The following is a 25865-nucleotide window of genomic DNA, read 5'->3' as shown; positions in this document are numbered from 1 at the left end:
CTCCAACCACCCTTCTAGCACAGAAGCCCTCCCCTGCTTCTGGGAGAGTCCTGCTCCACTCTTTCTGCAGGAGGATTCCTCATGCCACCTCCTCCAGGAAGTCTTCTCAGATTACCCATGCTCCCTCTATACTCCCGTCATGTCTGGATCCATGCCTCTCCTGTGGGCTTTAACAGAATTCAACACACTAGGCGGTTATTGTCCCCCTGATGTCAATTCCTCCTTCGGGTAATTTATTCTAGAAAATTTATAGGGCACCTGGAGAAGGGGAGATGGAGTCTGGGACATGGGTCGAATTGTGCAAGGCCACACAGAAAGCTAGATTAGAATCCAGGCAGCAGTGTGTTCATGCAGTGACTATTTAGAGAGAGTTGCCACAGGACGCCCAAGTAGTAAGCTCTTTCCAACACCCTTCCTCATGGGAGCTCACTTCTGCATGGTGTTTGGACTTTTGCCCATCAGGGTCAGGATGGCAGGTATAACTCAGTAGCCTGCCAGGTACAGGCCCAGCAGCCACCCATCTTCACAGACAGATGGACCGTAGTTCTTGGCTGTAGGCCTCCAAGAGCTGAGGAATAGATCATTTGCATTTTAGCACCTTCCTTCCTTGGTCTGTTTATGGAGCACCCCTTTCCCCCCACTGGATAGCTAGGCTGGGCTCCTTTTGAGGACCCAGCCATTCAAGAGGGGCATTGAACGGCCAGATCTGCCTCCAAGAGTAAGTAGCTTAATTCCTTGCAGTCTCACTGCCATGTGGGAGTCTTACCAGTTCACAGGTCGTTACACATGATGGGCTTTAGGATGGAGCACAGCTCCTGGCCTGCAACAGGCACTCCATGAATGGCGAATGTATTATTCTCATTATCGTTACATGTGATCACTGTGTGGCTTTTGTAACTAAGTTTTCTTTTAGAAGACAAGGCATCAGGAGGAGCTTGGTTCTGGGCATCCAATGTGAGTAACCCAGCAAGTCCCTTGGTGTTTCTTCAGCTCAGTTTTCCCATCTGTAACATGGGGATTGTCTTACCTGCCCTCCTCTCCTACAGATGCAGCGATGCACATGAAAACGCCTTTTTTTTTTTTTTTTAAATACGCATCACAGAATAAAAATACATGCTGTTACCGCCCTGCTTAAAGTCTCCGGATGGCTCCCTACGGATTCTGGGAGAAGATCCAAATTCCCAGGGCACCGTTCACAGAACTTCGTGTGATGGGGCCGTTCTCTGCTTCTCCAGCCTCCATGAGCGGTAGTCAGCCTGCTCCCTCCCACCCAACCCCCACATTCTCCATGTGCAGGAAGGAGGGGGCTTCTCCCAACATGCATCCATCACATCAGGCTATGCTCCAGTGACTCGCTTATGTGACTGGAGTCCCTGAGGGCTGGCGCTGTCTCGCTCATCCTTGCGTCCCCCAAGCCAGCCCTTGGCCAGCCCAGACTCGCTCTGCGTTGGGTGCAAGAACAGATGAGGTAGAGTGGGGTGGGCGGTGTCTCAGGCAGAACTGTGTCTGTCCTGTCCAAACTGGCTCTTCCCTGAGGGCTCAGGCCCTCGTGGGCAACAGTCTGGGGCAACTGCGATGTCCTCTTGGGCCTGGACCCACAGAGGACACCACTCAGGCCGCCCTAGGAGGCCTGGGAGTGAGTCAGAGGGGAGTGAAATTCCCCCTCAGTTCACAAAACAGCCCAAACACTGGGATCCTGGTTACAGGCCTGCAGTGGGGAGGGGTGGGGAAGTGAGGGGAAGAGAGAAGGGGAGGAGAGGAGAGGAGAGGGATGACTCCAGGACCAAGGCCACCTCCCTGCTTCTCCCTCTAAAATTGGGGAAGCACCTGACATAAGTGTTGAGAATGCTTTCCAGGACCCAACCCTCTATACTGCCCCGTGCCATATAATTTTCTTACCCCTCTGTGCCCCAGTATTCTCGTCTGTAGAAAGGGATGATCAAAGTGAAGTACTCCCTGGATAGGAGGACCAGGAGATGACTCCACTGTTGTGAGTGCCTGGAGCAGCACCTGCACCCCGAAGTGTCAGCTGCCAGTCTGAACCTCCAGGAACCTCAAGCGTCACCAACGTCAAACACGTGGATCCTTCCCACATCGCCCTGCCTCCATTATCTTTCTGCTCCAATATTACCAATGCATTTCTCTACGAGTTTCCTTTTAAGAGAAAACAACACAGAACTGAGCTTTTCAAACAAATCGATCACCACCCATACGCACGAACACCTTATAGCTAGCTCCTCATTCCCTGCAGGAGGAGTTCTGTATGCCTCGGTCTGGCCTCCAGCATCCGCCATTATCTGGCTCCAGCTGCCCCTTCTCAGTGTCCTGCTGCCCCTCTGTGTCCTCCTTCCAGCCACACTGACCCCTGGCACTAGTTTGTGATGCCTCAGCTTCCTCATCATTTACCCCCACCCCTGTAACCCTGCCTCTCCAGCTCCGTGGGGTCCTGTAAGGCAGATCTATGTGGCACTTCCTTCTATATGTGTCTCTGGGCTCCCGAGGTCTGGGAACAGTATTTCCATGCAAATAATAGCAGTAGTCATCATAGCAGTAATAACAATAATGACATTTACTATAAGAATGCTAATGGCCGGGGCGCCTGGGTAGCTCAGTCGATTAAGCATCTACCTTCAGCTCAGGTCATGATCTCAGGGTCCTGGGATCAAGCCCCACATCATGCTCCCTATTCAGCATCCACTGCTTGTGTTCTCTCTCTCTCTCGCTCTCTCTCTGAAATAAATAAATAAAATCTTAAAAAAAAAAAAAGAATGTTAATGGCCAATACCATGTACTCCCTTTTAAGAACCAGAGACCATGTAAAGTGACTCCCCATAGCTGAGGGGCAGCCCTGCATTGGCTTGCCAGCATGGATCTGGACATAAACTGCCTGAGTTCAAATCCCAGCTCCCACTTTATGGAGGGGGATCCCCAGCCAGTTACGTAACAGCTCTGTGCCTCCATTGTCCCATCTGTGAACAGGGTTGGTAGCTATTGTCAACACAGAGCTGCCAGGAGGTCTCCGAGTAGCCACAGATACTGGGGAGGTATGATCAGCACATGGGAAGCTCTAGACATGTGTTGCTGTTACTGAAGCCTCCTCATGGCTTACTCACAGTGGCTCTAGAAGGAAATCATCTTACACACCATGGAACGAAGGCTCGGGGGTGAGAGACTTGATGGAGGCCCCAGGTGGGAAAGGCACCCCGGAGGACTAGCCCTCATTGCCCAAGGTCAATACCTGTGCTTCCCTAACTCTTCTTTGCACTGAGAGCACTGACTGAGCTCTAACTCTGACATGTTCTCAGAATCGGTGTAGGATCACTGGAAACACAGGATCACGGACCCAGACCTCTTGTCCTATCTGCCCATTGACAAGATCCCCGGGTGATTCTACATGCTTTGACCTTTGAGAAGCAGTGCCCCACTCATGATGCTGCCAGTAACAGGAGGGGTGGGGCCCAGTCTGCCTCAGTCCCTGCTGTGCTCAGGGCTCAGACAGCATCAAGCACAGAGGAAGTATATAAGAAACATTGTTAGCTGACCTCAGGAGGGAAGACCACAGTCCCCAATTAAATTCCTATTGTGCTCCTTCCAGGCATAGTCTCCTGTGCTTAGGACAGGACTCCTGACAAGATGCGGATGTGGCCCCAAGTACTAACCAAGGCTCTGAACTAGAGGCCTGAGTTCTTGTATGTCCTGCAGTCCAGTCATCCCTCAACAAATATTTCCTGAGAACATCCTTGAGCTGGCCTCCTTGTCAGGTGTGGGGTTGTGAAGACAAAGGAAGGCTTCAGCCTCCTGCAATACAGCAGACAAGTTAACTTCCACATGGCTAAATAATGCACTTAATGTGTCTTCTACATGAAGGGGTGAAGTCAGGAGATCTGTGTGAGAGACAATGCCATAGCTGCCCCTGGAAGGCCATGCTGGTCTCTGCAAATGAGGGAAGTGGTATTGTACACATACACAGAGAGAGTCAGGGACCTGAAACTAAGGCCATTATAGAAACCCAGCATGCTGGAAGGGCTTTTCCCTCTACAGAGGAGGGTTGGGTTGGAAAACTCCACTTTAGCACAAGAGATCACAAGGAGTCTGTCTTTCCTAGCTGGAGCTCTAGGTAGGGCATAAATAAATAAATAAATAAATAAATAAATCTCTCTTGAGAATATGTGCTGATGGGCCTTTACTCCATGGGAATTTGAGGTTGAACTTATATTATCCAAATGGCCCCAAAACCTCAGTCAGTGAGTGAACAGAAAAAGGTGCCCCAAGTCAGTGAAACTTCTGGTTAGGGATACTCCTAATATCTCTGATATCCTAGGCCAGGGATATTCCTAATTCACCTGGGTTGTAATATCCCTAATATCTTTGAGCTTGTAATACCCTTGAGGCTAAAGCTGAGTCACATAGGATCCTATAGATAAAGCCCAGTGGCCAAGGTTACAGAACATTCAAGAGAATAATATTTCAGGGGCGCCTGGGTGGCTCAGTGGGTTAAGCCTCTGCCTTCGGCTCAGGTCATGATCTCAGGGTCTTGGAATAGAGCCCCGCATCGGGCTCTCTGCTCAGCAGGGAGCCTGCTTCCTCCTCTCTCTCTCTCTGCCTGACTCTCTGCCTACTTGTAATCTCTGCCTGTCAAATAAATAAATAAAATCTTTAAAAAAAGAGAGAGAATAATATTTCATGAATGAAAACATAAGACAGATAACCAGCAGGGCTAAGTTCCTCAAGAATACCAAGTAACAGAACTACTGGATAAAGACCATAAAATAGATTTGTAAAATAATTAAAATAAGTTTTAATTTATATACATGACTTACTAAGGGCCAGGTTCTACTCTAAGAATTTTATATATATTGGCTCATTTAACCTCAAAATAATTTTAGGTGGGTAGGTATTACTGTAACTCTCACTTTAAAGGTGATAAAACTGAGTCACAGAAAGGTCTCATTGCCTGAATTTGAACCCTACCAGTCTAGCTACACTGCATAGAGTCTTCACACTGCATAAAAATAAATAAATAAAAATAGTGAACTTGAAGCTTGATCTGAAGAGATGACATAGTGTGTTACTTGGGGAGATCATTAGAAAACATGAAAATGATTGTGAGTCACTGAAGAAAACATGGGACACTCCAACAATGTTACTATGAGTTCTGAGGAAAGAAAGGAGAATGGTGGAGGGTAATATTCAAACATATAATGACAGAATGTTCCTGAATTGCTGAAAGATGTAAATCCTCAGAGTCAGTCACAAGTTTCAGGTAGGATAACTAAAAAGAAACATGTCTTGTAGCAGAGGTCCATAATCCAAAGACAAAGAGAAAATCCTAAAAGCAACCAGAAAGAAAGACAGATTAACTAAAAGTACGTGACAATTACACCAATAGCAAGCATCTTGATGGAATCCAGAAGACAATGAAATAACATTGTCATATTACTAAGAAGAAATAATTGGGGATCTAAGATTCTATGTCTACCTAAATGATCACTCAGTAATGAAAATAAACACATTTTCAGGCAAAGTGTAAGCTTAGTGATAAATGCCTTGCTGGTAAAATTCTAGTAAAGAATGTATTCCCTGGAGAACTAAATTAACCCCCTACCAAATATAAGAAGGAATGGTAAGCAAAGAAATTGGTAAAACATAAGATAATGATGAATTTGAGAAGTATAAAAATACAGAGTAGAAACATACTTCTGGGCAATATGAAAGACACAGAAGGAATTATCAGAATTAAAGCCATTTAAGTCTTGAGTACAGAAGGTAGAGATATTAGGCCAAGAATGCACACTGAAAATTTAAAGAGTTGCCACCAAAAGAATGGAAACCTGCCCCAGGTGAAATGTGGAATAAGAAAACTTAGTCCATTTTATAGAGAGGTGGAAAAGAGAAAAAACAAGAAGCATAACAAAGCCAGGGTAGACAACAGGCACAAAATAAGATAATGGAAATAAACATAGGTATCAGTTATCATAACAATTATAAATGGACTAAACTCTCCATTAAAAAGACAGGGATCTTCCTAGGGGATTTCCAAAAATACAGCCTTATCCTGCTACAAAGTCATACCTAAAATATTAGGGCAGAGAAAGGTTGACCTTAAAAGAATAGGAGAAGTTGTACCAAGCAAACACTAACCAAAACAAACTCAGTATCACTATATTAACATAAAACAAAATCGACTCAAAAGCAGAAAGATAGTCACTACCCTTTGTAAACCAAAAATTCATAGCATAATAGAAAAATACTAGATTTGTGTGCATTGAATAATATAACCTCAAAATACACAAAACAAAATTAAGAAAATTAGAAATAGAAATTGCTTAAATCTCCCACCATAGTAGTTAGATGATTAAACTCATCTTCTTCAGAACTCAACAGATTGAGCATACAAAAACACCAGTCTGGATAAATAAAATTTGAAGATCATAATTAACAAGCTTGATATACCTATTGGTCTAAAACCAATAATAATTAAACATGTATTATTTTCAAACATATGTGGGGCATTTACAAAAATTGATCATCATCTTGGAAACAGAGCAAGTCCACACAAGTGAAAAAGATGTGGGGGTTGTAATCAGTTTACTGGATCCCTTGAACAAAATGATGTCATTTTCCTGCCTGGGCCTTATTTTCCTCAAATAAAGCAGTTGAACTGACTCATCTGCATGTCTCAGAATGGCTTTATTGTTTTTTCAATGTAATTTTGATCCCTCCGTAGTTTCAATTCTGCTTAATATCACACGGATCAAGAAAAATTCTTCTCTCGCATTGTAAAAACCTGTCAAACCCCTTTCATAATATAATGTCAGTTTTCTTTTCTTTCTTATCACTTAAGATGAATGATGCCTCTTTTCTATCTTGGCTTCACCCTCATCTTCCCAAGTTTGCTGCTGAGACAGATGGCCTATTCATCAAGTGGTGTGCCTTCCTCTGTCTGCTCATGTTTATCTCCTCCTTTGATTTGTGAAAGAAATGGAGCAAATCAATCATGATGTGGTTCCTTAGTCATTGTCCACAACAAGGCAGCATCCTCTCACACTCTTCCCCTAACCTTTCCCATCCCTTCTCCACACTGATCCAGAATGGTCTTCCTAAAGCACACAGCCATTCCCCTTCTAGAAGCGCCTGTGGCTGTAGGGGGCCCTGAGCTCAAACACCTACAGTAGCCAGGTGAGGGTCCAGCTAGCTCACTGGGCTCTGTCCATGGTAGAGCCTAAATACTGATCATCTGCTTCTCAGTATCTAGACTAGGAAAACCTTGCTTTGCTGTTCAGAGGTTTTCTCATTGGCTTATTTACACCTCGTCTGGTAAGCTTTAGAGTCTGACAAATATCTGGAGGAAGAAATCAACCAGATGTTTGAAGACTACCCCCCAACACCCCATTCTCTAATTTTCTCTCTTTGACCCCAGGGAAGGGCATCTCCCTGTCCCCAGCAGTGTCATCTACTGGACCAGGCCTGGACTCACAGCCTGCCCCCAGGTAACAAAAGACCCCAGAGAAAAAGCTACAGTTGGCTCTCCAAGATTCTCCCCTTCCCAGAATTGGGCTCCTCCAGCTCTCAACACTTAGCCGCTCCCTGGGGATTTAAATGGGTAATTTTTCCATTTTATACAACACAGACTTTCTCATTGTTCTTGGCAGGAGTGGTTGTCCCCTGCCAACCAACCATTCTACCCAGAATTTCTTCTCACTTTTTAGCCAGAAAGTCACTTCAGCTGGCTTCTGAAATCCAGAAGCAAGAGCAACAAGCACCTGGATGAAGGAGTGATGTGTCCACACCCACCTTGCTTTATTTGGTCAGGACATTACAGTGACCTCACCAAAATCTCCTACAAGACTGACTAGATAATTCTATTCTCTCTCATCAGTTACAGCCCTTCAAAAATCATGTTCCTGTCTCTTCCTTAATGCCTGAGGATAATGAGACAATTTCATTGATATTCATGTTTCTACCAGCAAAATCAAGATGACTTTGCCACCCTACTGTTCAATAGAAATCCTACCTCTCATTCATAGTTCAGTTTGTTATCTTGCATTTTCTTCAAACCCTGCAATTCTTGCTAATGGAAAGAATCTTAGTGCCCTTTTCCCAGTTTCTAGTCTATAGCCTAGATCCCACTATCGCTGTCATTTTAACAGTGCTGCAGACCTGGCTTGGATATTCCTAGTATACTGAAGTCCTTGCATCACCAGAGAGATAATTTTGCTGTGTAAATAATGGCTATGAAAGTCAATGTGCCCGGCAAGTCAGCAGGGCCTCAAAAATGTTAGCTCCCTCTGTAGAGGACTGTTTACAAAGTGGGTCGCAAGAATCCCTCCCACTCTGTGTGCACATGCATTTGCAAAATGACTCCCCTACTCTTCCTGTCAAGAGAATCCAGCTCCCCACTCCTTGGATTGCCCTTGTAGCAGACTTGGGTCAGTTGAAAGGGGGCAGAAGTGACATTGTGGGCATTTTGAACCAGGCCTACAGGGGCCTTCAAGGTGCTGCTCTCTTGGAACACTGCCTTTATGCCAGAAGATGCAGGATGACTGCCATATGAAGTGGAACTGAGCATCCTCAGAACAGACCAGCCACCTAACGGCTGGCACCAACTGCTAGACATGAGGTCATCTGATGATCCAGCCCCAGTCTGATGAGCATGGCCACATGACTGACCCGGGTGAGATTGGAAAAAAACAAAAACAAAAACAAAACCCCAAAACTATCCTGTAGAACCAATCCAACCTGCTAGCCCAGATGAATGAATACATAAAATGGTGGTTTTAAGCCAGTAAGCTTTGGGGTGGTTTATTACCCAACAATAGGTAACTAATACACTTTCTTTCTGCCAATTAATAGGTTTTCCTGATGATGATGATGATTTATATTAAGCAGGTGCTTCCTTTGTGCCAGGCTTTATATAATTCTTACAACAACTCTATGTGTTAAGGACTATTAATGCTGATAAGGAGACCATGGACCCCATATGAGGCACTTTGCGTGAAGCTCCATGGCCAGCAGGAGGCAGAGCAGGGGATGGGCGGAGGGTGCCCTGGCCCCAGGCCAGCACTTCACTTCTGCTCTCCTGTTTCTCTCTCATCCAGCCATCCTCCAACCATCCTCTCCCCCGTCCCCTCATCCCACTTCCCCATAACTTCCCCCAGGACTCATACAGAATGAGTATTCATTTATGCAATAACATGTCCTCACACATTTTTAAACTAAATATATTCGTTTCTAGAGCAAAGCAGACAAGACCTCTGCTCTTAAGGGTCTAAACGCATGCCCAGCACACACTCTGAGCACGTTCAGGAGACTTGGGGCAGCCTGTGGTGTAGGGAGCATTGGGCACATCTTAGAGATGGGGCCAAGGAAAATAAGGACACTTGCTCAAGGTCACTGAGGGATAAGAACCCATGATGACCTGACCCCAGACCTAAGCCTTCCCCAATTGGCCACTGGACGACCCCCCCGCCCCTTACCTCACAGCTCCTTGGGTATGGATGTCCCAAGTCTTCTCCAAACTAAAGGCCCCATTTCCTTTCTTGGCCCTTCTTAGGTCTTCAGTCCCAAGAACTTTTTGCTTGTCAATGTTTATGTTTAAAGAGTGTTTCAGCTGAATTGTGCACCAAGTGCTTGGCATCTGCCAGGCCCTGGGGAAAGGGCTGGCTCTCGGGGGATCCCACTCTCAGCTGGCTAAGAAAAGTACAAATGGAGGTGGCAACTGGCTTGAAATCACAGGGGCAAGGGGTGGGTGACAAAAGGAATGAAAGGTCTCCCTTGGTGCACACACTGCACCAGGAAGCAGTAATAATCAGTGCTGGACAAATCAACAGATTCTACAGCATGAGTCTGGTTTGCTCAGATGGACAGCAGGGTGGTCTGAGAGCACACCAGGGGCCTGGGTATCAGACAGCACCTACCACTACATCACATGCCAAGTGACTTCCCTGCTCCAAGTCTAAATGTCAACAGCTGTGAAAGGGAGACAATGCTGATTTCTTGGTAACATTACAGAAATTAAGTGCAGCAACACAATCTACAAAACTCAAGGGAGCCTATGGAATGGGAGAAGATTTTTGCAGATGACATATCTGATAAAGGGTTAGTATCCAAAAATCTATAAAGAACTTATAAAATTCAGCACCCTAAAAACAAATAATCCAGTTAAAAAATCGGCAGAAGACATTGAACAGACATTTTTCCAAAGAAGACATCCAGATGGTCAACAGACATATGAAAATATGCTGGGCATCACTCGGCAAGAGGGAAATACAAGTCAAGTCCACAATGAAAGGTCACCTCAGAATGGCTAAAATGTCGAATGGCTAACATGTACCACACAAGAAACAGCAGGTGTTGGTGAGAATACGGAGAAAGGGGAACCCTCTTGCCCTGCTGGTGGGATTCCAAGCTGGTGTAGCCACTCTGGAAAACAGTGTGGAGGTTCTTCAAAAAGTTAAAAATAGAAGTACCCTATGACCCAACAATTGTACTACTAGGTATTTATCCAAAGGGGTGCATGTACCATGATGTTTATAGCAGCATTATCAACAATAACCAAATTATGGAAGCAGCCCGAGTCCATCAGCTGGTGAATGGATAAAGAAGATGTGGTACATAAATACAATGGACTATTATTCAACCATCAACAAGAATGGAATCTTGCCATTTGCAGCAATGTGGAGAGAGTTAGCATAAAGCTAAGTGAAATCGGTTACTCAGAGAAGGACAAATACCACAGGATCTCAGTCATATGTGGAATTTAAGGGGAAAAAAAGCAAAGGGGAAAAAAGAGAGAGAGGCAAACCAAGGAACAGATTCTGAACTCTAGAGAGCACACTGATGTTACCAGAGGCGGGGCAGTTGGGGGGGGCAGCGGGGGTCGATAGGGGAAACAGGTGATGGGGAAGAAGAAGCACATCTGTCGTCAGGAGCACCAGCCCATGTGCGGACGTGCTGAATCACTAAATTCTACACCAGAGACTAATATTACACTAACTGGAATTTAAGTAAAGACCTGGAAGGAAAAACTAAAGAATGAAATGCAGCCCCATGTGTGAGAAGGCCCTGGAAGACACCAGCATGGATGCAGCAGCACAGAGAACATGCTCAGAGTGGGGGCATGTGCTGGACACCTGTGTGGACCCTTAGGAACACAGGTCTCATGGGCTGCATCCTAGACACAGGCATCCTTCATCTCTAGAAGAGTACCGGGCACACAGCAGGTGTGAGGAGATGTCATTGCATAAATGAATAAAGTAAGTAGCTGAGATGTCCTAACTAATTTTATCAAGAAAAAGAACACCATCAAATGCTTAGAACTTGCTATATGCCAGGCCTGTTCTAAGCACATTCAGTTGACTGCTCCCAGGAGCATGTGAGATAGGTACTCTGCTCATTTCCGCTTTATTTGAGGAAATGAAGGCCCAGGGGACTTAACTGAACTTGTCCACAGCTGGCAAATGGCTGAGACTTGCTCCGGGACCCATTACTTTAACCAGCAGGCCCTCCTGCCTCTACAAAATCGTACAACAGGGACAGATGGTTGAATGGGACCACTGCTAAATAGCACTGTATCAGTATGATCGCAAGTGGTAAAAAGTCTGACTGAAGAAGGATAAACGTCAAAATGTTGAAAGCAAACATTTCTTAAAGGTGGGATTCCATGTGCATTATTTATTTTTTTGTATTTTCCAAATGTACTCAAATAAATATATATCAATTTTTATAAGCAGGAAAGATGATTATTTAAAATATATTTCTTAGGGCACTGGGATGGTTCTGTTGGTTAGGCATTCGACTCTTGATTTTGGTTCAGGTCACCATCTCAGGGTCGTGAGATCGAGCCCCACATTGGGATATGCACTGAGCATGGAGCCTGCTCTCTCTCTCCCTCTTGTCCCCCCAAAAATAATAAAATAAGGTGAGATAAAATAAGACAAAATATGTTTCGTAATATCTGCTCTGCTGGGCAGAGGTAAGCTCTAGATTTATTTTAAAGGCTATGATATTATCCGGGTTTTTCAGGCCGTATCTGGAAGGCTTCTAGTCTGACCCAGAACAGACACTCAGTAATGGTTAGCATCTTTCCCCACAGCAGCAAAGCTATTCTGCGCTCACCTTACTCACCAGTCCCCCATGGTAGGCTTCTTCTTAAAGGGTCTGGAAGAACACAGAGGCCCATGGCGTCCTTTCCAAATCCCTCATGGGGAGTCAGAGTAAAGCGGACCCCACCTCTCACCTGTGCTGTGTGGTCTTCGGTTTCTGGCTCTGCACAGTGGGTGGATATTGCTGGGAAACTCAACGAGGAGCACGCACAGGGGCACTTTACAAACTGTAAAGTCCCATCCAGAAACTAGAGGCAGGAAATACTTTCGAGGATCTCAGGCATGCGACCACTAAGACGCCTACTATTTGTCTGAATGTTTGTGACCTCCCTAATGCCCAATGTGGTGGTATTCAGAGGCAGGACCTCCATGAGGTGCTTGGGTCATGACGGGGGAGCTCCAGGATGGGATTCGTACCCTTGGAAAAGGACGGCACAGAGCCCCCTCACCCCTTCCACTGTGGGCAGACAGAGCCAGACGTCAGCAGCCACCCGTGCAGAGCCCAACCTGAGCTTCATGGTTACAAGTGGGGAGCCTCTGAACACTCAGTGACTCACAGAGTGGCCCGATAAGCAAAGCCAGTCCCAGAATGTTCCGGGGAAGCCTGCCCAAGGAGGCCCAGCCCAGCTTTGCCCAGGCCTCCTGAATCCTTATCCTTACCAGCCTCTTCCTGCTCCAATGAGAGATGCAAGCAGAAGTCTGGAGAGAGGAAAGAAAGAAGGTTCCAGAACTTATTCTCCGTCCCATCAAAAGGTTGGGCAGATGCAGGGGGGCTCCTCTACCCAGCTCTCACCAACTCCTGGAGTAGCAGCAACCTCTCCTTGCTCTGCAGCCCTTGGGTGGTCATGTCCTCCTGCTCTTGCCCTCCTCTGTCCCCTCACCTAGCACCCCAGCAGCAAATATACCCCTTCAATCGCCCACTTGGGGATATCACCTCTTTCCTGCCAGAACCGGGGGTGAGATGAAGAAGCTGAACCATGTAACCTCCAAGACGTGGCCTTCTTTTCCTGTTGACCCAAAACAGCCAAACAGTTTTGGGGTCAAGCCCCCTTTAGGTGTGTACTGAGGAGTTGAGGGGAGGAACTCAATGCCCATCACCTTCCACTCCCAGGAATGGGTGAGTGCAACCTGGGAAGATACATGGATGGAACAAGCAGTTCTCTGGAGGAAAAGACTTGGGGAGCCATGTGACTGCAGAGAAGCAGGGCAGATGGGTCTATGGAGCCCAGGCCCCCCGGCACCCCAGCCCTGGAACCCTCTCACGTGACAACTACTGGTTCCTGTTGCAAAGCAGGTTCTCCCTGTGTCCTCTGAGGTTCTGGTCACTCCCAGTAAAGCCCTTGCATGCAACAGTGTCCAGACTCTAACTTAATAGTCCTCTGGTTCCAGGGGCTGGGAAACACCCTGGGGAATGTCAGCTGGACCTGTCCCTCTGGCAGCCAAAGAGTGTCAGGACTGCTCTATGGACATCCCAACTTTAAAAACCCAAACTTGGAGAGTCTGAAAGTGTCAGCTGTCAGCTGGGCCAGCAACGACCCAAGCCCCAGAAGCTGACCTTCACCATCTGCTAGTCTCTGCACAAGAGAGCAAGGTTGCCATTAAATCACTTCTTCCAGGCCCCCTCACCTCTGTGCACCCATGGGACTTTAACGCTTCTATTACCCTGGTCACCTGTCTCTCCTCCAGGTGTGTGACCTCCCAGTGGTTCACCTTTCTCACCTCAGTGAGCATTCAGAACAGGCAGTCAGTAGAAGTCGGGATGTAAGTGAATGAATGAGTGAGTGAGTAGGTGAGTGAGTGAATGAATGAGTGAATGGGTATGTAAATGAGTGAATGAGTGAGTGAATGAGAATAAGTGAGTTAATGAATGTGTGTCTGAGTAAGTGAAAGAGGGAGTGAGTTAATGAATGTGTAAGTGAGTGAGTGAATGAATGAGTGAGTGTATTAGTGAGTGAATGAATGAATGGCTGAATGAGTGAATGAGTGTGTGAGTGGATGAATGAATGAGTGAGTGGATAAGTGAGTGAATGAATGAGTGACTGAGTGAGTGACTGAGTGGATGAATGTGTGAGTGAGTGGGTGAGTGAGTGAATGAATGAATAAGTGAATGAATGAATGAGTGAGTGGATGAATGAGTGAATGAATAAGTGAATCAATGAATAAGTGAATGAGTGAATGAATAAGTGAATGAGTGGATGAATGAATTAGTGAGTGAATGGGTAAGTGAGTGAATGAATGAGTGAGTGAATGAATGAGAGAATGAATGAGCAAATGAGTGGGTGCTCCTCCAGCATGTAAACCTTGGAGGCAGATAAAAAGCTAATAAACAGAATAGCTAGAGAGCAGGCGAGGGAATTTCTTCATTGTAGAAGGGTCCCAGCTCATACCTAAAGAGTGACGTAACCTGTCAATTTGTACTCAGTAATGAATCCGTGAATCTGGGTCCTGGGCAGGAGCAGATGCCAACATCACAAAAGAAGAGTCAGCTAGACTCACGTCTCCTGAGGGAAGGGCATGACACTACTCTGCAGAGTCCAGAAGAAACCCCAGCTGAGCCTGGGTCGTACCAAAGCTCTAGGTCCAATGGTGATTCATGGACACACAGAAGACAGAGCAACGTGGACAACAGCACTGTGGGATACAACCAGTAAGAGCCTGCATGGGACACTGCAGAGCAAGCCATCTGCTTCCACCAACAGAATATTCCAAGACAAGAAAGATGAGTAGAGTCAACAAAACATGCCTCAAGTGCCCACTGAGGGATGGATGGACAAACAAAATACACCCATATTGTAGATTGTGATTCAGCCTCAAACAGGAAGGGTGCTCGGCCAAATGCTACCACAGGGATGAAGCTTACGGACACAGTCACAGAAGCAAAAACGCTGTATGATTCCATTCAGATGAGGTCCCTGGAGTAGTCAGATTCATGGACAGAAAGCAGATGGTGGATGCCAGGGGCTGGATGGAGGGGGCATAGGGAGTGAGTATTTACCAGAGGGACAGAGCTTCAGTTCGGGATGATGAGAAAGTTCTGGAGATGGAGTGAGGATGGTTGGACAACAGCACGAATGCTTATTGGCTAAGATGCTAAATTACCACAAAGAGAGACATACCAATCAAGCAGAGTGTAAAGACCTTATTTAGATCCTACAAAACAAACTACCAAAAAAGAGTAGCTATTAATTCATAAGACAACTAGAAACTTGAAGACTGGGTGTTTGATGAAGTCAAGGGACTGGTTTTTTTGAGGTATGATAGCTTTTTAAAACATTTACGACTTCAGTGATAAACTGTCTGGTTTTACTTCAAAAGAACACGTATGGGGAGAGTGGGCGATGTACAGACAAAATGAGATTGTTCCTGAATGAACCAGGGCTGAAGCTGAGTGGCAGCTACATGGGGGCTCCTTTTAATATTCTGTCTACTTTTATGTGTTTGCATTTTCTCATAAAAAAAAACATTTCCCAAAATGATGCCAATGACTTTCTCTCTGCAGATGAGGACATTCTTCACAAAATACAAATGTCCCCGAAACTATCAGCTGTTCACCACATAGTGAGAGAGAGTCACAGCAGAGGGCTGTCCTAGTCACAGTACAGTAGGGTCCCCTGCCCTGAGGCAATGACCACTCTGATGAGAGGGAGGGTGAAGGAAGCAGGGAAGGCAAACAGGAACGGGAAACTGAGGCTCCGAGGTCCCATCTGCTGGGGTCCCACACCACATGAGCATGGATATAGAACAAGTATCCAGTCCGTCCCATTCCAAGTCACTGTCCGTGACTCCACAAACCCGCACTTGGCAGAATAACCGTCATGACACTCAGAAATACCAACATGAAGCTAAGAAAAGATGTCCCTGTGTCTAGAAGGGCAAGTGTAGGGTCCTTATGAGAACAGCACAGATAAGGTATCTGTGTTAAAAAAATAAAATAAAATAACAATGACATACCACTAGGAAAAGCACCAAGGCAGACTGTGTGTAACAAATATCAGCCCTTCTAAAGGAAAAGTTCCAGACAAAGAACAGGTGGGAGGTTCCCCTGCCCCACTGTTCTCCCCACCTCTGCCCCCTCCACCCGCCTTCCCTGTAACACCCTCGTGCTGCTCCTCCTACTCCAGGCCCTTGTAACCTTGGGCCCTTTACTGCTTCTGCAGCTAAGAGCAGAGTGCCTGGGTGTGGGAGGCATGGGCTTGGGGAGGGGACACTGGTGAGACTCCAGCTTCTCCTCCTGCTCTTCTCTGAGTCCTTTCCTTCCTATCCCTCCCACCCCTGAAGCAAAAATGAACGCAAAACTAATACCTTCTCCTCCAACAGAATTTGCCCTCCGGATCACCAGATGGAGTGAAATACATGCTTGGGAGCGCCATCCAGAGAAAATTGAGCTACTGGGTCATGCATTCATTCAACAAACATGGAGCGCCTAGTGTATACCAGTCACAGTTCTAGGTGCTGGGTATATGCCTGCGGGACAACCAAGGTTAGTCCCCAGATGTATTCTGCGTATCTGGGGATCCATGTACACATGCACACAAATGTGCACACATGCAGTAGTGAAAAGGAGGGGAGAGAAAGGGAACAGGAGTTTAGCTTTTCAGCTCTCTTTGCTCTCCTGAATTCCTGCAAAAAGCCACAGGAATTCAGCAAACTCAGATCTCAGAACCCTGGCAAAGATGGCGATGGCTGGGGCCACCAGATTACCCTCCAACAGCCAGAGACAGAGGGGGACACAGGCCGGGCTGACACCTGTCCAGGACGCAGCAGGGCCTGGGGTCCCGTCTTCCAGGCTGCTCAACCAGGTGACCCCACCCCTGCTGCCAGGAGGCCCCAGACCCGGAACATCAGGATGGGCAGCCCTTCCCACCTCACCTCCCATCCTGGAGGAGACCGTGGGGAAAATATTCTGAGCCTCCTGGAAGATCAAGCCCTCAAGACAAAACTGCCTGGCCCCTCTGAGGAGTGGAATCAGTTACTCCCTTCTAGATGTCTCAGATCAGATTCGTCTGGAAAAGCTAGAAGGAAAGCCAAGTGTTGTCAGGAGGTGGAATGGGGAGGAGGGACACTGTCAGAGGGGACACAAAAGGAGCAGGACCCTGGAGCAGAGTGCTCTTGTCCATAAGGATGACCCTCCACCCCTCCGTCCTCTTGGGATACATGGATTTTCTCTGTTGAGTTTTGGATTACCTCAAAATATTTTGTGTCATTGTAAAGATCTTCAAAGAACAGCAAAGGAGAGTGGCAGGGGGACACAAAGCCACCTCTTTCCTCTGCAATGGGCACTCTGCATATGCAGTCACTTCCCGCCCTGACCACTGTCCCGCACTGGACAAGTCCCGCTGGGAGGGTGCAGGAGGTCGGGTTGACCTGACCAGTTCCTCCTCCTGAGCATCAGCTTGTGACTCGAGAATTTTTCCTCGCGCTCTCCATGTCCAGTCTGTTCCCAAGACTGATTTTGACTATTATGAGCAGAGCAACGTTCAGAGGCACAGCACTCTCTTCACCCTCCTGCATCCACAGAAGACCAGACCCAGGGACCAGGAAGAAATCCCAAGAATTCCAAGGAGAACATATGGACAGGTGGGGCTGGCCTGAATCCAGCCCCAGGCCCAGACCCAGCCTGGCTGGTGGAACACTAGTCAGCCGACAGCCCCGAGTGCACGAGGATAGACGGGTGGGGTGGCTGGCTTTGGAGTGGCTTATCACACAATCATAACAAAGCTATAGCCAATTAACACAGAGAGGTCAAGCAACTCACCTAGGGCCACACAGGTATTAAGCAGTGTCCTTAAGAGTAGGGTCCTGGTCCAGTGCTCCTCCTGTCCCCTCAGCTTGGGGCTAGAGTGGAGTAGCAGTAATTTCCTGGCACAGGACTGAGGATGGGAAGGAATGGGGGCTTCAGTGGGCCACAAAATCCCAATTACACCTGTGGGCAGAGACCACCATCTGGTCTCAGGCCTCCCAGCTCCTAAGCCAGACCCAAAGGTGCCTGGGGGCAGAACACAGCCCCCTAGCACTTCATAAGCTGGAGGGCTGTCCTGGAGAGGTATCGTGTGTCCTTCAGGACACATTGGCCTCTGCTTGCTGACTTGGCACCTCGGGCCTGGGTCAGGAACACATGGCACAGAGGCCCCACCGACCCTTTGTGAGAATCACAAAGACAACCCTCCTAGGGGGTCACAGCCTGCAAGCCTCCATGTGAACTTGTAAAGGGAACCTGCCCCTCCAGGCAGGCACAGCCTTTTGGCAAGGAGAGGAGGGCTTGATGTTATCCCCTTTTACCTTGGGCCAGATGTTTTGTTCAGTATACAACCTGACCAACCAGACACAGCATCCCTGGAAGAGTGGAGATGGTGGCTGGCTGGCTGGTTCCTGCTACCTGACAGTGAACCCCATCCCCCCATCCCAGTAGGTATTCTCTGACCCAGCTCTGCCTACCTTGAATCCAGGACAGCACCAAGACAACAGACCCACAGTAATGGCCTCTACCCAATAGTGAATCATGGTTAACAACAGGGAGTTGGTTACTTAAGGCTGCTGGGATGTAACCCACCGGCTTCTGTCTGCCAGCTTCCCCTTGTGTTTGTGGTAGAGGAGATTAATTTTGGGGTCTGGTCCAGTGTGACGCAAACCGCAGGACACCCTATTCCTGGGGTTGGGGATAAGGGAAGCAGCTGGAGTCAGCGTGTGTCCAGCTCCCCACTCCACACACCACTTTCCCCGCCCCACCCACCCAGCTTCGCACCTGCGTCCCAGCCCACAGAGCTGCCAGTCCTGGAGCTGGGCCCCCAGGAGCTTGGGAGCCCAGGGGAGTACTTAGCTGAGATTTATAGCTGAGGGAGAGTAGCTGCGTGTGTGTGTGTGTGTGTGTGTGTGTGTGTGTGTGTGTGTAGGGGAGAGGGAGGAGGGGGAGGTAGAAACTAGGAGGAGGAGGGGAGGTGGAGTCTGCTCCTGGCAGGAAGTCCACCACGGAGGCCCCTGAGCTGAGCACGGTATTGGGGAGGATGTACCCCAAAAGCAGATAGACTTGGGACAGAGCCAAGGCTTCTCCACGGGTCTCATCCTTAAAGGGCAAGTAATGCTGCTCAGCCCAAGGAGCCATGAGAAGCCCACGAAGCCCAGTGTGGGCCCCTGGCAAATGGACAGGCGAACCACAGCTTTAAACCGACATGCCTTCCTCCTCCCAAGGATGTGGAGGTATGTTACCCGGGACACGAGTCACCATTTGTCCTGTTCATGGTATACAGACCCTCAGGATGATGTCCCTCTGAGCTCAGAACTGGAAGAAATGTTCCTCAGACCTGTTTCCTTTCATTGGAAAGTCAGCAGCAAGGAACTCGTGTTTTTCCCCTTTTTGCCTTGACTACCAGGAAGCTCAGAACTGGCTTTTCCATTCACCTGTCACAGGCACCTGTGGCCTCAGTGCCCAGTGTGGTTATTCTCTCTGACTCCCTCTTCAACTAGTATTTGGCTCTAAGTCTTCACTCTTCTGCAATACAGGTTCTTTTTATTGTATCTCTGTCTTTAATTTTAGGTCTCTCGAGCTCCTTTCCAGAAGCAGACAGGAACATATGTGCATGCACGGGGACAAGGGGTTGTGGATCACAGGGTACAGACAGGAGCACCTGTGTGCCAGGTGCAAGAAAAACTGATTTCAGGGTCAGAGCCCTACAGACTGGGGCTCACATCCTGGCTCTAACCGTTTGGGCCTCTGGGATCCTCAGTTTTCTCAGCCACAAAGTAGGTGTAAAACCCCTCCTCCCTCTCAGGCTGGACAGTGAAAAAGTTCAGAGACACAGCATCGGCCTGGAGCCACAGGGGCCGCTCTATGTTCTGTCTGACTCCTGGCAATGGGAAAGTTGATGTCCCCTGACTTTTGCAGGTGAAAAATTTAACAACAGAAATAATCAGTTTACCCATCGAGGGGCTCTGCGCTTTATGCCTCACTAAATTGCCTCCTTTATGTGTTCCCATTTTACAGATAAGAACGCTGAGGCCTAGAGGGGCTAAACTTGCTCGAGGTCATACAGAGAGCAAAGAGCAGACTGCCAGAGCCATCCCAGATCTGCCATGTAGCTGTTCCCAAGGATGGCTGGCAGACACAGTGGACCAGAGGGTAAAGGCTGGGAGGCAGGACCCCTGGGTATCTTGGAGACCCTGGGGCTGCAGCAGAGTGGGGGCAAGCTAGAGGGGTCCTGGGCTGGATCCCTGAGGGGCTACAGGCCAGCGCCTGAGGTTGGGCTGCCTCCCCCAGGCCTGGGTTCAGGGAGGAACGCGCAGTGTGACTCTATTCCAGGCTCTCTTGCTACCTGCTCTCCTCCATCAGTTTCCCCTCCTGGGCACCAGCTGAGCCACGTCACCAGGTGGCCCTTTCTCCTGCTGTCTCCCCATCACCCCGCCCAGAGGGACTCTGTTTTCAGTCTGGTTTTCAAAGATCACGCACACAGAGATAAAACAGTGGCCGCATTTCCGCAGCCCCCACAGTGTCCCAGGGCCTGTTTCCAGTGGTCCCGGTAAATGAACCACTCGCCCCTCAGACCCTCCCTGGGAGGCAGGCATCCCCATTTAACAGGTCAGAAAACTTTGGCCCAGAGAAGTGAGCTGGGGCAGGGCATGCACTGGGCTCCTGGGCTTCCTGTCTACCAGCATTAGGAGGAGGGAAAGAGGGGCACGTAGGGGCTGGGAGCAGCACAGGCAGAGCGCTCATCACAGACCCCAGACCCCCGGTGAGACCCCAGCTAGGTGATCCGATGTTAGGTGATATCACTTCCTTTTTACAGGAGGAAACCAAGCCTTCAGGGGCTGGGAGCGGTGGAGCTGGGCAGTGAATGCAGTGTCTTCAGCAGAAGCTGCCTCTGGAATCTTAGGCCCCAGCTGGGGGCTTTTGCCTTGGTAGCTGGGGGTGTCAGCCACCATGTGCGGTGCCCAGCACAGAGCATCGCTCTGAAGCCCTAGGTCCCTTCTTGCTGGGCCCACCTGGCTGCCACCTCTGCCCTTGGGACTATATCCCCCTTTGAGGCTCAGCCCAAATGCCACCTTCTTCTCTGCTCCTCCTCGGCCTCCGACTCCCCAGAGTCCTGTCGCCATCTGTCCCTGGTGGCCTGATCCCTCCCCCTCACCAAGGGCACTCACACCACCCATCACATCCTGCCCAGGCTGTGAGACAGAAATCCGGACCATCCCTCACCGGGGTTGGGAAGAAAACACCTGCTTATGAACCCCCATCTCCCCACTCCGGAGATCCCCAGTGAGGGCAGGGCCCCCCTCTGTCTAGTTCACCATCTCCAACCACAACGGGCACACTCAAGGGACTCAGAGGTAGAAAGAACACAGAGTGAGCGCAGGGCTGTGGGCAACCAGGACCCTCCCCACCACCCACCCCTCCCAGCATTGTAGGTGGGACCTCTGGGTTGAGTGGGGAGCAGGGCTGACCAGGGCTCTCAAAATGACCACAGCTTCTCTGCTTTGAGGCATCAATTCCTCCTCCAGGAATTTACCTTCAGAGGGACTCACACATGTGCAAAGAGGTGCATGTATATGCATTTTCATGACCATACCAGTTATAATAGCAAACGATCAGAAACAAGGCAAATGTCCACCAAGAGGACTGGTAGGAACCGCACGATGGGAAACAACACAACCATTTAAAGCAATGAATGAGAGGGACGCCTGGGTGGCTCAGTTGGTTAAGCAGCTGCCTTCGGCTCAGGTCATGATCCCAGCGTCCTGGGATCGAGTCCCACATCGGGCTCCTTGCTCGGCAGGGAGCCTGCTTCTCCCTCTGCCTCTGCCTGCCTCTCTGTCTGCCTGTGCTCGCTCACTCTCTCTCCCTCTGTCTCTGACAAATAAATAAAAATCTTAAAAAAAAAAACAACAATGAATGAGAGATGTATGTTGTGATTCAGAATGATCACCAAGACATATGAAATGGAACCTACGTCTCTGCCTGAGGCTCCTGCTGACAGTTTGTCAGCATCTCTGGACGGGTTCCTAAAAAACTGGGAGCTGTTTGCCTCTGTAGGTGGGAACTGGGGACAAGGAAGAAATCTGCACTGTGCACACTTCCGCCCCTTCCAAATTTTGAAGAACAACAATGTCTTACTCATACTAACACACCTAAGGAAACAAGATAGTCACGGTAGGGTTGCAAAAAGGCAGCACCTTCTTTCTGGCACCTTCCATCCCAGGATTAGAGAAGGCAAGTATGTCCACTCCATTTCCTACCCCTGACCCCACCCCAGGCCTTGGCACATGTGGCTGCCTGGGTCTGCAATCCCTCCTCCTTGGCGGACCCCTGCTCATCCCCCAGGACCCGTTGCAATTGCCACCTCCTCTAGGAACTCCTCACTGACCCTTTGCTGGTCAGCCACAGCTCTGTGGCCTGCAACCCTGCCTTCTCCCTGCTGCACCCTTCACCCGGCCCGTGCCATGCAGTCTCGGGCAATCTGCAGGTCTGTCCGCTGGGGGCCTGGAGGATGGGAACCTGGAATGTGACCCCTGTGACCCAGCTCCCAGCCCTTCACCTGCCCCAGCAGCTGCCCGGGGAAGTTATCTGTTGAGCAGAACCTCTGTGACTCGAGTAGAATGCCTCCCAAGAGAGCAGGGCAATGAATCAGGCAGCAGGCAGACACACTGCACTTAACATTTTCTGCTGCTTGGCCACAGGCCAGGCCAACCTTCTCATCTGATTTACTTAAAAGCCCAGGTGGGGCCCTTTCACAGTAGTAGGGGGGAGGCGGGGATGTGCATTACCTCGCCTGGGTCGGGGCTTCCCCGCTGCAGAGCCTGGCCAGACAATCCCATAGAAGGCCACCGTTGTCGTTCACTGACAGCCCGTCTGACAAATTTTCTTCCGCAGCAGTCGGTGCTGGCCCTCCTGGCTTCTCTCCAGAGGCGTCAGGTCCCTCACGGTGGTGTTCTGGTGTGGGGGGGTTGAGAGTGGCTGATGCCAGCTCCAGGCACACCCAGTTCCTGCCAGATCCTGCTCAGCCTCCCGAGCAGGTCAAGTCTCCATGCCCAGGGACGTCAGACCAGACTGCAGAGGTGTCCCTGTCCCAGGGCTGGGGTCTGTGGCTGAGGCCAAGAAAATGCCCGAATCATCCATCTGCCATTGCAAAAGTGCCCCCAGGGGATCACAGCACGAAGCCATGACCCAGCTTGAGGGGACCCGAAGTGCCAGCCCCAGGCACCTCACCGGATGAGTAAGTAGTTTCTGGCTTCGGAAAATGATTTATGATGGAATCACCATGTTAGGCTGCAAAGATCGCCCTGGCTTCCGGTCCTGGGCTCCCCCAGTCGGCTCTCTGCTGAGGCCCTGAATATGAGCCAAAGTGGGGGGGGGGGGTGGGCAGGGAGCTTTCCAGTGACAGGACACAGCGCACCTGACCCTGGAGACGGTTCACCCCTGGATGGGGCAGCTTAGCAGGGCGGTGCAGCCGGCTGGGCCCCAGCTTCACCGATTGGATCCTCTCCTCATCACATTCCTGATGCTCAAAGCTGATGGCGTTGTCCCCAGATAAAGGCAGGAAAGGCAACATTGGAGGAGGTCTCACACCATTAGTGACCACTGGAGATCCCCAGGGCGGTAGTGGTGGTTGACCCAGCGAGATGACAACAGTGTTTTCCCACATTGGGGTTCCTTGAGCACTGGTGTGGGGGCGGCAGGACTGCCTGGAGGTCCTGGAGGACAGAGATGGACCGTATCTTCTTTGTTTCTGCTTCCTAGTGCCTCCCAAGGACCCTTGCAGGGCCGTTCCCACTGAATGCTCACTGAACAAATGGTTGGGTAGGTCTGCTGGCAAATCAGTCCAAGGGCAGGGGTATGGCTGTGATCACCTATTTCCAGCCTATTGGGCTAATCAAGAGGGTAGCAGCTCAGCCTGCTGACAATGGCTTGATCGCCCTGGTTTTCATACGTATCAATGGCTCCCCCAGTTTCCCGCCAAATAAATCATTTGTTTCTGTCCCTGTGGTGTGGTTAGGTATAAAAGATGATGACATTACAGAAAGCCAGCTGAAGGGTATGGGGGAACTCTGTACTTTTCAATGTAAAAGTTAAACTACATTAAAATAAAATCTTCATGCTTTGACTGCTACCCTGGGCATCCTAGGTCTCCTTCCTCATCTCTCAGTGACCACAGCTTCCGGAAGGGAACAGCACTAGGAAGGTAACCCTGACCTTTTAGACATCAAGTGTCTGTTGAATGATTGGGCTTATTAGAAAGTTCTGGTTGGTTTTAATGTTCTAAAATTTCAAATATATAATTACTTAAGTCAAGAATTTCTGTTAGTAGACAAAAATCTTTTAAAACAACGGCGGTGGGGCATGAGGGTGGTTCTCTGTGGCTGGCAATGTTAGGAGCTATGGGACCAGTCTGGGCTTCCCAACCCCGGCACCATTGACATTGGGTGGGACAATCTCTGTTGTAGGATGCTGTCTTGTGTATCGTGGGACTTGTGACACCATCTCTGGCCCTGTCCACTAGAAGCCAGGAGCACCTCTCCATTAAGACATCAAAAAATGTCTCTGGGGGCGCCTGGGTGGCTCAGTGGGTTGGGCCGCTGCCTTCGGCTCGGGTCATGGTCAGCATGGGAGCCTGCTTCCTCCTCTCTCTCTGACTGCCTCTCTGTCTATTTGTAATCTCTGTCTGTCAAATAAATAAATAAATAAATCTTAAAAAAAAAATGTCTCTGGACATTGCCAAATTTTTCCCTCTTTGGGGAAAATCATGCCCAGTGGAGAACCATCGGACCCATCATTCAATAGGTTTGGGTACAGTAAATATTCTCTTTGTTGCCTTAACATTAGCCCAAGCCAGAGCCCTCAGAATGTGCGAGCACAGTCCAGTATTTCTCCAAGCTCTGACAACCAACAGACCCCCCCCCAAGCCAAAGGCAAAACCACTTGCCACTGAATGAGAGTTTTGATTGCTACCAATTTCTTAAAGCAGTGTCTGAAGGTTCGGCTTCAAATATTTATGGAGTCTATGAAACGGCCCCAGAGCTTGAGTGGTTCTATTAAATTTATAACTCCAGAGGTGATTTATGGACCTGGGAATTGCTGCAAATGCTTTGCCGAAGCTCTTTGTGGAAAGCCAGGATCCTCGCAGGACTCAGGAGCTCAGAGGGTGGCAGGAGGCCATCGGCTTGGGGGACGGGACAGGAGGGTCCACCTTCTTCTTTCAGGGACTGTGAGGGGAGCGCTGGCTCGGCAGGGTCTGCAGCCGGGCACACGCCAGGAGCAGGCATCCACCCTGAGGGCAGGGGCAGCTGGAGGCAAGAGCAGAATGAAATGGTCTCTGTTTCTATGTGTTCATAAAAGCCCCCAATCCCACATTCATCCAGGGAAGAGAGGGCAATGATAAGGAACATTATAGGTCACTTTCTGTGCCTCCCACTAGGGCTCCTCCTGCATCGCTCACTTCCTTCCATGACAGTTCAGCGAGGCACACCACATCTTCATGGTGCTGCGGGGGAGGAGCCAAGGGCTGGGGGGTGGCTCCCACTACGTCATCCAGCAGGCGTCTGCCAAGACAATCGCTTATGGCTGTCCCCATAGAGCAGGTGTCTGTTCTACGGTTTCTGGTTCGCAGGGTCGAGAGAGGGTGACCATCCCATCAGAAGGAAATTGGCATCAACGAGATGCCAACCTCATCTACGTAGCTTTGGCATGACTGGCTCAATGCCCAAACCCAAGCCACCCGACCTCAAAACCTCACACTTCCTGGAGCTCCCCCAGCAGCTTCTCAGCCCTTCATGCCCAGC

At 49.1% G+C, this 25865-nt stretch overlaps 1 long non-coding RNA gene across 1 annotated transcript in view; it reads right to left on the bottom strand.

The window, feature by feature from the left end:
• Positions 1–24701, bottom strand: part of LOC123390787 — a 57597-nt gene extending 32896 nt beyond the window's left edge. The window contains exon 1 of the long non-coding RNA XR_006605367.1: positions 22854–24701. This is a non-coding gene — a long non-coding RNA (uncharacterized LOC123390787). The remainder of the gene's footprint in view (positions 1–22853) is intronic.
• Positions 24702–25865: the final 1164 nt, after the last annotated feature.

This window comes from Mustela putorius, unplaced genomic scaffold, assembly GCF_011764305.1.
Source record: "Mustela putorius furo isolate JIRA1106 unplaced genomic scaffold, ASM1176430v1.1 tig00000083_pilon_pilon_pilon, whole genome shotgun sequence".
In the NCBI taxonomy this organism is placed as follows: domain Eukaryota; kingdom Metazoa; phylum Chordata; class Mammalia; order Carnivora; family Mustelidae; genus Mustela; species Mustela putorius.
Note: the sequence above shows the minus strand (reverse complement) of the source record. Positions and strands in the feature narration are given on the sequence as shown.